We start from the raw sequence: 8,181 nt of genomic DNA, 5'->3' as shown, positions 1-8,181 counted from the left end.
CTTAGCTAAGATAGAGCTCTTTAGTCTCCCAGTAGATACATCAGCAGGCATGACTTCATTCCTCACATTAGAAGTAGTTTTAGATAGCTTGAAGTAGTTTTCAGGACTTAATTTTTTCTCTAAAGCAAGGTATAAAGAGAAAATCTGCTTACACAGTGTTGCTTTCTGTTTAGCAGACCCTGGTGACATTTGAGTGAACTGGCATTGCTGAGTCATGCTGTGACTGTTTCCCTTAGCAATTAGAACTCTTCATTTTTAAAACTAGTGTATGTTCTTACACTGGTTTGGATTGCGTAAACGACACATGAAAATTTGTAAAATTATTGCCATCACTGTTTTTCATTGAGTAATCATGTAAACTTAAATTTGTGGATAACACATAGCTTTTGCTGGTTTTGCTTCCATTTGTCACAGGAAAAGTGATCAAAATACCTCTTATAAATGCCTCATGTAATGGATGAACTTTGTTCTCTTTATAGCTATTAATCTCGGAAGTGTTACTAACTTCCAATGTGAAAAAAAGTTAAGAGTTTCAACCAGGAGTCATAAGGGAAAAAGCCATGGATAGCTTACACAGAGTAATATTTTAGATGCTTATTTTTAAATATTTGCTCACGCACCATACACTCCACCACATTCTAAAATTTCCATGATGACTGTTAATATACTGGGGTTTTTTGTTGCTGTAGAGGGGCATCTCTGCAGCTGGATTTATGTAGCTCATGTTGATACTAACCCATTCTTGCTAGGACCTTCCCTGCACTGCTTGCAGTGCTAATGTCAGAGAAACCCTAGTCAGTATGCACATCTTGGTCTCTGCTTGTCTTCTGTAAACTGCCTGCATATTTCAAGGCATCCCCTCGGATTGAGAGCAAGCAGCTCCTGAGCAGGGTAGGAGCTTGTACACTTGCTGGCTGTCAGGATGTCCTAGTGCTTTGTCCTCTATTCTGTTCACACGTAATGACACTGGAAACATGACAAGGACCTTATCTTTATCCTCATCCCCCAAGAAGACCACTGGTTACGTTTCTTGGATATTTATTTCACCGGCTTTTTCTGGTCTGTTCTTATGTTCCCAACCTGGAGTGCTATGTCTTGTCTTTGCATCATGCCAGAACAAAGAGGAGGAAAGATAATGGCAGCTCTGTAAAAGCTGTGAAATTACTGTAATACTTGTGTTACTGGGAGGTATGTCCATGTGAAGGATGGCCTCCAAGGAACTGGAATTGGGTTGAAGTGAGGTTGTGGAGGAGGGTGAAAGGGAGAGGCAGACACCACTTAGTCCTGTCCTGGGGTTGTGGTGTGGATTGTGGGGTAGCCAGGGTTAGGGTGGGGAGGGATCTGGTGAAGACAACCATTAGCAGTTCTCCCTATGCAGGTACCAACAGGGGCACAGTCACACCTCTGAAGAAGTGATGGTCATCTAGACCTGGGCTTGCTTTCCATCCAGATAGCTCCCACTAATGGTGCTTCAGTCCCTCCACCAAGAGACACGAAGCTCTAGGTAGGAAGTGATCTTGTCAACAAACCCCACACATTTTGTTCCCTAGCAGAGGCAGAGGAATTTCTGTCTTGGAGGCAAATTGCAATGATTTGATCACTCCTGTGCCTTCATGAATATCAAATATCTGTATAAATAGACTTTACAAAGCAGCATTTTTCTCCACAGTTCTCTACTTTCCACATGTTTTTATGAGCTCCATTAAACTTGAAACTAACAAAAATCATATCCTTGCACTCTTGTGCCATTGGTTTATATCAACTCTTGGGTTTAATCTTCTCGAATTACCCAGGAAGATGAATGGATAATCATGGTTTAATTTATGCTCTTTAGAATGTAGGCATTTCTGAATTTTGGTGGTATTTTACTAGATTCTTGCTTTTTAATCCTTATGTATAACCTCCTGCCCGCTGGAGCAGGTTGTTGTCCATGTTCCATCCCAACTCCTGTAGGCAGGATGTGATCAGAGGGGACAGGATGGGTAGGGTTTTAGGGGTTTTAGGTCCAGCCACCTGCTGTCCTAAATGAGCCACTACTGCTAACATCAGCTGTCCTGCAGAGCTCACAGCAACAGCATCTGCCTCTCTTTGTGGGGCATTTCCTCTCCTACCAGGAGCATTGGCCCAAATGATGTCCATGTTCCTTTTTTCTCCCTCAGTCCACATGAACTTTTTTTGTTTGCAACCATGCTTTGCTCATCCTGCACTGCTCTACAGCCTCACATTGCATCCATATTTGTTATATAAATTATATGTACATTATATACACTACATACAGGTCCAGGTCTGCATGGTTTTAACTGATTGCAGGTGAATTGTTTATAGCAGTGGGATTCCAGTGCTAGGCCTGTGCTGATTTCTTACCACCCCTTATGCCTGTACTCCTCTACAAAACATCCTTGTCTCTACTCCTCAAGGCCACTGATACTGTATACATCATGTTTCCCCATGCTGCATCATTACATTAAAGCCATAAATATCTCATCCTACACAGAATGGCAGCTTGTTACTACTAGCTGTAAAAAATACAACTTCCAAGGATAAAAAAGCAAAGCAAATTAACAATTTATACCTGGCCAGTTAGAGAAACTGCTGTCACAAATAAACTGAAGAAGTCAGAGCTTCAGCCAGGTCAGGAAAAGACTGGCCAGACCAGGTGTGGCAACCCTCAGCCCTGAGGTGCTGCACACTCAGTGCAAAGCTTGCGGGCTGTTACTAGCAGTGGCAGTGGCATCCTGCAGGGCTACGTTCCCATCCCGATGCCCTGCACATAGTCTTTTGCTCTTCCAGCCATGTACATGCAGGCAAAGAGAACAAAGAGGAAATTCAAGTCTGGCTGTGGCCAGCAGCTTCACAAAAACACCTGCCCAAAGCATTAGGGCTACAGTGCACCTTAGCCTCTGTCCTGCACACACCAACATCCACAGAAATTTTCAGAAAAGAATGCACCTGAAACAGATCAACTGTCAAGCAGTCTAGGATGTGGATGTGTACTGCCTATTAAGACATAAGTAAAACACTTGTAATTTGCATTTACTTTAAAATATTGGTCTAAAGTGTGGTTTTATTGTATTGCTTCCAGTGATCTTACTGTCCTCACTCAGCCTAGCCTGAAATACCTACTAATTTCACATTGCTCTCTTAATAGGATTCAAACCTGTTGCATCTCTTTCGGTTTAATAATTTCAATTTACAAGCACAGCTAATTTGTTATTTGGTTTCTTTAGTGCTTTCTCTGTACTGTTCTTGAAATGTTAAAGCTTTTTAATCAGAATGAGCAGCTAAAAATGATCTTCTACTGTAAAAATCAGTAATTTTTTGTAATTCCACTTAAATGCAACAGACAAGGCTAGATTTTTCTGTCTTGACCAGTGCAGAATTTTGTTTTAATTCACAAGAGGTTGTTCAGAACCACAGCATTGAATCTCATCTTATGGAGAAAGTTTATTAAAAACCCCTACATTTATACTACAATTACCTGCTAACAATATATAACAACACAATGCCATTCTAATGTCATAACAAGATGAAAGGGCCTGGTAGTTGTAAACTCATATGTGGTTCGGATTGGACTCTAGTCCAACCCCTGCACTGAGCAGGGACATTTTCAACTAGATCAGTTTGCTTATAAATCACAGCCTGAATAAACAAAACTTCTTAAATCATAGTGGTTTTATTTGCTTCTTTGTAAATGTTCTGCTACTTGTTTCTGAAAACATGCCTGCGGGATCCACACCTGCCTTAGTGGAATTGGAAGAAGGTGAATAAAAATGAAAACTGACACAGTTGTTGAGTTCTGGTTCTCAAAACAGGAACATCAGAAAGTCATATCTTAGAGGACAATTCAAAGTTAAGACTGTAAAGCAGCATATTACTTGAGCTGAAATAAAGACTTTACTATCCAATAAGTAAGCAAATTTCACTCAGTGAAGAACTCTGCTGTTGTTTCCATGGGAAACTGAATTTGTTCCAAAAGAGGATTAATCCCAGCTGCTCCATTTCTTTGTTTTTGCCTTCTAGCAGCCAATCTACTCACAGGTAGGAAAATGTCACATTAAACGAGTATTTGGTGTCATCTAGTGGTAACTTTTGTTTTAGCAACTCTGTCAGCTGTTCAACGATGCAAATGTAGTCTTCTAGGAAATCCTATCAGATGTTTGGACTTACACTTTTTTTCTAGATAATAAAGGAGACATTTTAATGAGAAATAAAAATCTGTATCCCTTTAGAGCGATGGTTCAGTCAAAAATCAGAGTGGGATTCACCCCCCCACCCCCACCCCCCACCCCGCCCTGGTAAATTTTTTCCTCTTTCTTCTAAAAATAAGAGAATACTGACTTCATGGTTTTGATGGAGGACTTTGCTGACATAGTTGCAAGACTGAATTATGATATCAAAGTGCCTGAGAAGATAAGTTATAGCTTTCCTGCCCCACCACCATAGGAAGAGGAATAACTTTAATCATGCTATTCCTCTTGAATCATGTTATTCAAAAAGAGTGGCCAGAGTACAATGTGTTGTCTTCATGATATATTTTTAGTTTGCTGGGGTTTTTTTTTTTTACCTCCCCCCTCACCCCCCAAGTATTCCTGTTGCTATAGGTTGGACAGTGTTTCTGATTAATTATATAGTCATGAAAGACTGAATGGGAATTGGCATCATTAACATAATCTGATCCAAAGTAAAACCTGACAGACAAAGGTTAAAAGGAGCAAGTCAAACCAGCACCCTCAGTTAAACAGGTAAGTAGAAATAGCCCTTCTCAGTTCTGTGCAAAAGGAGCATCCTGGGAAAAAGCACTGATAGTTCCAGAATAACTAAGTCAGCATGTTGCTTCTCTAAAAGTTACTTCTTCTACGGTCTAAATAAGACAGACTTGTTCAAACTAGTTCAATGACAGATTAATTTTTGCAGTTATAGGCTGCAGAATCAGATGAAAGGTCAGGGAAAACCAAGAATGGAAGACATGCCAAAACAGAAAGGCTAATTTGTTTGACAACAGTTTTCCAAAGGTGTACATACTAATTGATATCCCTAACTAACCACCCTTCCTGGCTTTCAGGTTGTGAAAAGTGAGAGCAAACTCTTCAGAGATGAGCCAGAAGACTTGGTATGTTACAAGAGAGAAAAATGAATCTGACTTTGGCTGCAGAGAGCTCCATAAAGGCTGACAGAGCAGATACGCCCACAGGAGGCGCTGCTCCACCACTTTCCACACCTGACAGTGGCACCTGCAGGTCCTCAGCTGCTAGCCAGAACTTGGATCCAAATCCCTTGAGGTATTCTGAAATTACACCTTTGACTTCTGTAATTTTCTGTGATTTTTCCCCGGACCTTAGTCAAAGGTTTCTTCTGGAATATTTTTATAATTTTAAGGAAGTGTTCTGAGATCTGTCTAATCTTCCAGAAGAAACAATCAGTCATTTGACTACGGAAAGCTTGCTTAACAGACATGGTATGCTGCTGAGAAAAATTTTCTTCATCAGCCATTGTCAGAAGATAAAAAGAGTTACCTGGAAAAATAAATTTGTCAGGTAGAATTTATACTATGTATGCTGAAAAATTACTTGACCCTTAACATGAGAGAGAGAATTCTTAAAAAGAGAAAAATCTCAAGTGTTTTGTCCAATATTATTCCCTTAAATGGTAAAGTTAGAAACAGCTGGCATGGTGAAGTTAACTATATTTTTCAGTGTGTGCAAAAAAATTGCAAAGCATACCATTAAGCAACTGTGCAAAGTGATCAATACCATGATGTTGACACTTACTAAATAATCACTGGAATTCTGTCTGGGACTCTTCCTTAAAACAGGGCTTTTTAATCCTTATGTCTCAAAGTGCTTTTTAAAAGGCCAGTGAATTTGTTTGTTGAACTGAGACTAAACATATTGTCTTTCCTAAATACTCAGAAATAAAGCTGCTATTAAAATCCTCCATTTGAAAGAGCTGTATTTCTATGCTGCTTTATTCTTCCTTTTTTATTTGTTTGTTTGCTTAAGTTTCTGTGGTTGTGCTCCTGCGTAGTTAGCTTTGACTTCTTGTCAGGAATACTACAACTCAAAGCAGAGTGATGGCATTTTGCTTTTATTACTTTGCTTTATTGCTGTAGAAGGCTATACATAAGGTAAGGAATCCCTCTAGCAATCATTATGCTGAGTGCATATCTTCCTTCAGATACGTTGGTGAAGAGGTGTTGTGGGAACACTTCTTTCTCTGTGTTTTTAAACTTTCCATATGCTTTGACATAATGTTTAAAATCATGGGCTTTTAAAATAGATGAAAAATAAATCTCTACTATAAATTCAGTGTCTCTTTCATGTACTAATAGAACAGCAAGAAATACAGTATTTCTACAGTATTTCTACAACCTTTGCTACCTATATCTACAAGATGTATAACACTGTAGAACATGATGTCATTTGAGCATTACAGCATGGAAGGCCTTGTCATATTGAGAGGATCAATATCCTCTCATTGGATGCAGTGGCAGTAGCTATTTCTTGCACCTCTGAAAATCAGACCAGGAATGTGCAGATCTGCAGCAGTAGGAACTGTTTGAAAGTTGTGTTTCATTCTTTGCTTATTATGTGCTGAAATGTCATATGGATAAATTTTCCACTCTTAACTGGTGACATAACTGGTAAATAACCATAAATGGAAGCGTAAGGCTTCCACAGTGTATATGAAATAAGTTCCTGCTAAATTAGGCCCTGACAACACAGTGCTTACTTGGCAGTACAAACAGCTTGTTAAGCAGAACATATTTATCTCCGTCATACAGTCTAGCAAGATTGTGGTGACTGCACACTTAATTTTACATAAAGTAAGATTAACTAACCTATTTTCAGTTAGAAAGAGAGTATCACTCACTTGAGAGTGGGCAAAGCTATTTGAATAAACTTTCTGCATCCTTTGGACATTTTGAAGGATGTTCCTTTTGTAAGAGTTGCTTTCTCTTTTAGGTTAAAGATTGATGATTGCCCTCGTTCCTTTTCTCAATCCTTTTCCTCCTTCCTGTTTCTCCTAATTAGATGGATAGTAACAGGCAACTTTGTAAGTCAGATTTGACTTACACAACATCATAAGTTGCTGGCACAGCACTAAATCAGTTATAAATTATGAGAAATATGTTTTCAGGCAATTTTTCCTGTTGGGGATTTGTAAATCAATTTGCATGTAAGTTTGCGTGAAAATGTTCCTTAAAACAATCACCCTGTTTCACAGTAATTATAGACTTGCAGCTGTAGTGAAATATATCCTTTCTGGGAATTAAGTAAAATTTCCAGAAAAGAACTTGACAGGTATTAATGAGATCATTAATTCTACTTCTCAATAAAAGTCTGCAATGAGGGAACTAACTTTCCTATGAAAATATACATTTTCTCTGCCTTTTATAATGTATCAGAAATGCTTACATAGAAAAAATTTAATTTGTGAACTGAAAGATCTGTGAAGACAGATAAAATCAGTCAAAATATTCACCAATTTTTCAATTTTATTTTCTCTTTTAATGTCTTTTAACTCCTAAGTTAATTTCAAAATTAACAAAATCATTCCAAGTTTAAGAAGAAGAAGCAGAAAATACCTCATTTGGAAACACTGTGGTTTAAAAGTGATTTTGTTCTTACCTGCAAAACAATATATTAATTGAATTATATTTTTTGGAGCGGTTTAAATAAATTAAAACCTTATTTTTACAACATTTTTTTGTTTCAATAGCTCAGGTTAACAACTTAGAATAAGTGCATGCTATTCTTCATACGGTGACTGAACTATAAGAGGAACTGGAGTACCCAGCTCATTGGCACGATGAGAATTTGAACTTCAAAACATGGCACCATGGGGAATGGCTGAATTAATTTTGAGAACTACATTTCTATCTGGAACACACAGTGCATGAACCAAGTGTAAAAATATATTTCCATCCAAAACTCAAGTTATTATACTAGTGATGAATTGTGAGCTTAAAGACAAAAACTTGTTTAATGGCACTGGTTCAAATCCTCTGCAATATTTGTAAACTAATACAAAATACTTCTCCTTAACAGAAAGGAAATGTCATGAGCACAGCAATTTCCTGTGTGTTGGCATCAAATCAGAACTGGGCTGGGCTTCCATAATCTACCTTCAAGAAATCCCATTAGTATTTTCTGCCATCTTGTAGAAGGAACACGTCAGGTC

This window comes from Parus major, chromosome Z (genome assembly GCF_001522545.3).
Source record: "Parus major isolate Abel chromosome Z, Parus_major1.1, whole genome shotgun sequence".
In the NCBI taxonomy this organism is placed as follows: Eukaryota; Metazoa; Chordata; class Aves; order Passeriformes; family Paridae; genus Parus; species Parus major.
Note: the sequence above shows the minus strand (reverse complement) of the source record.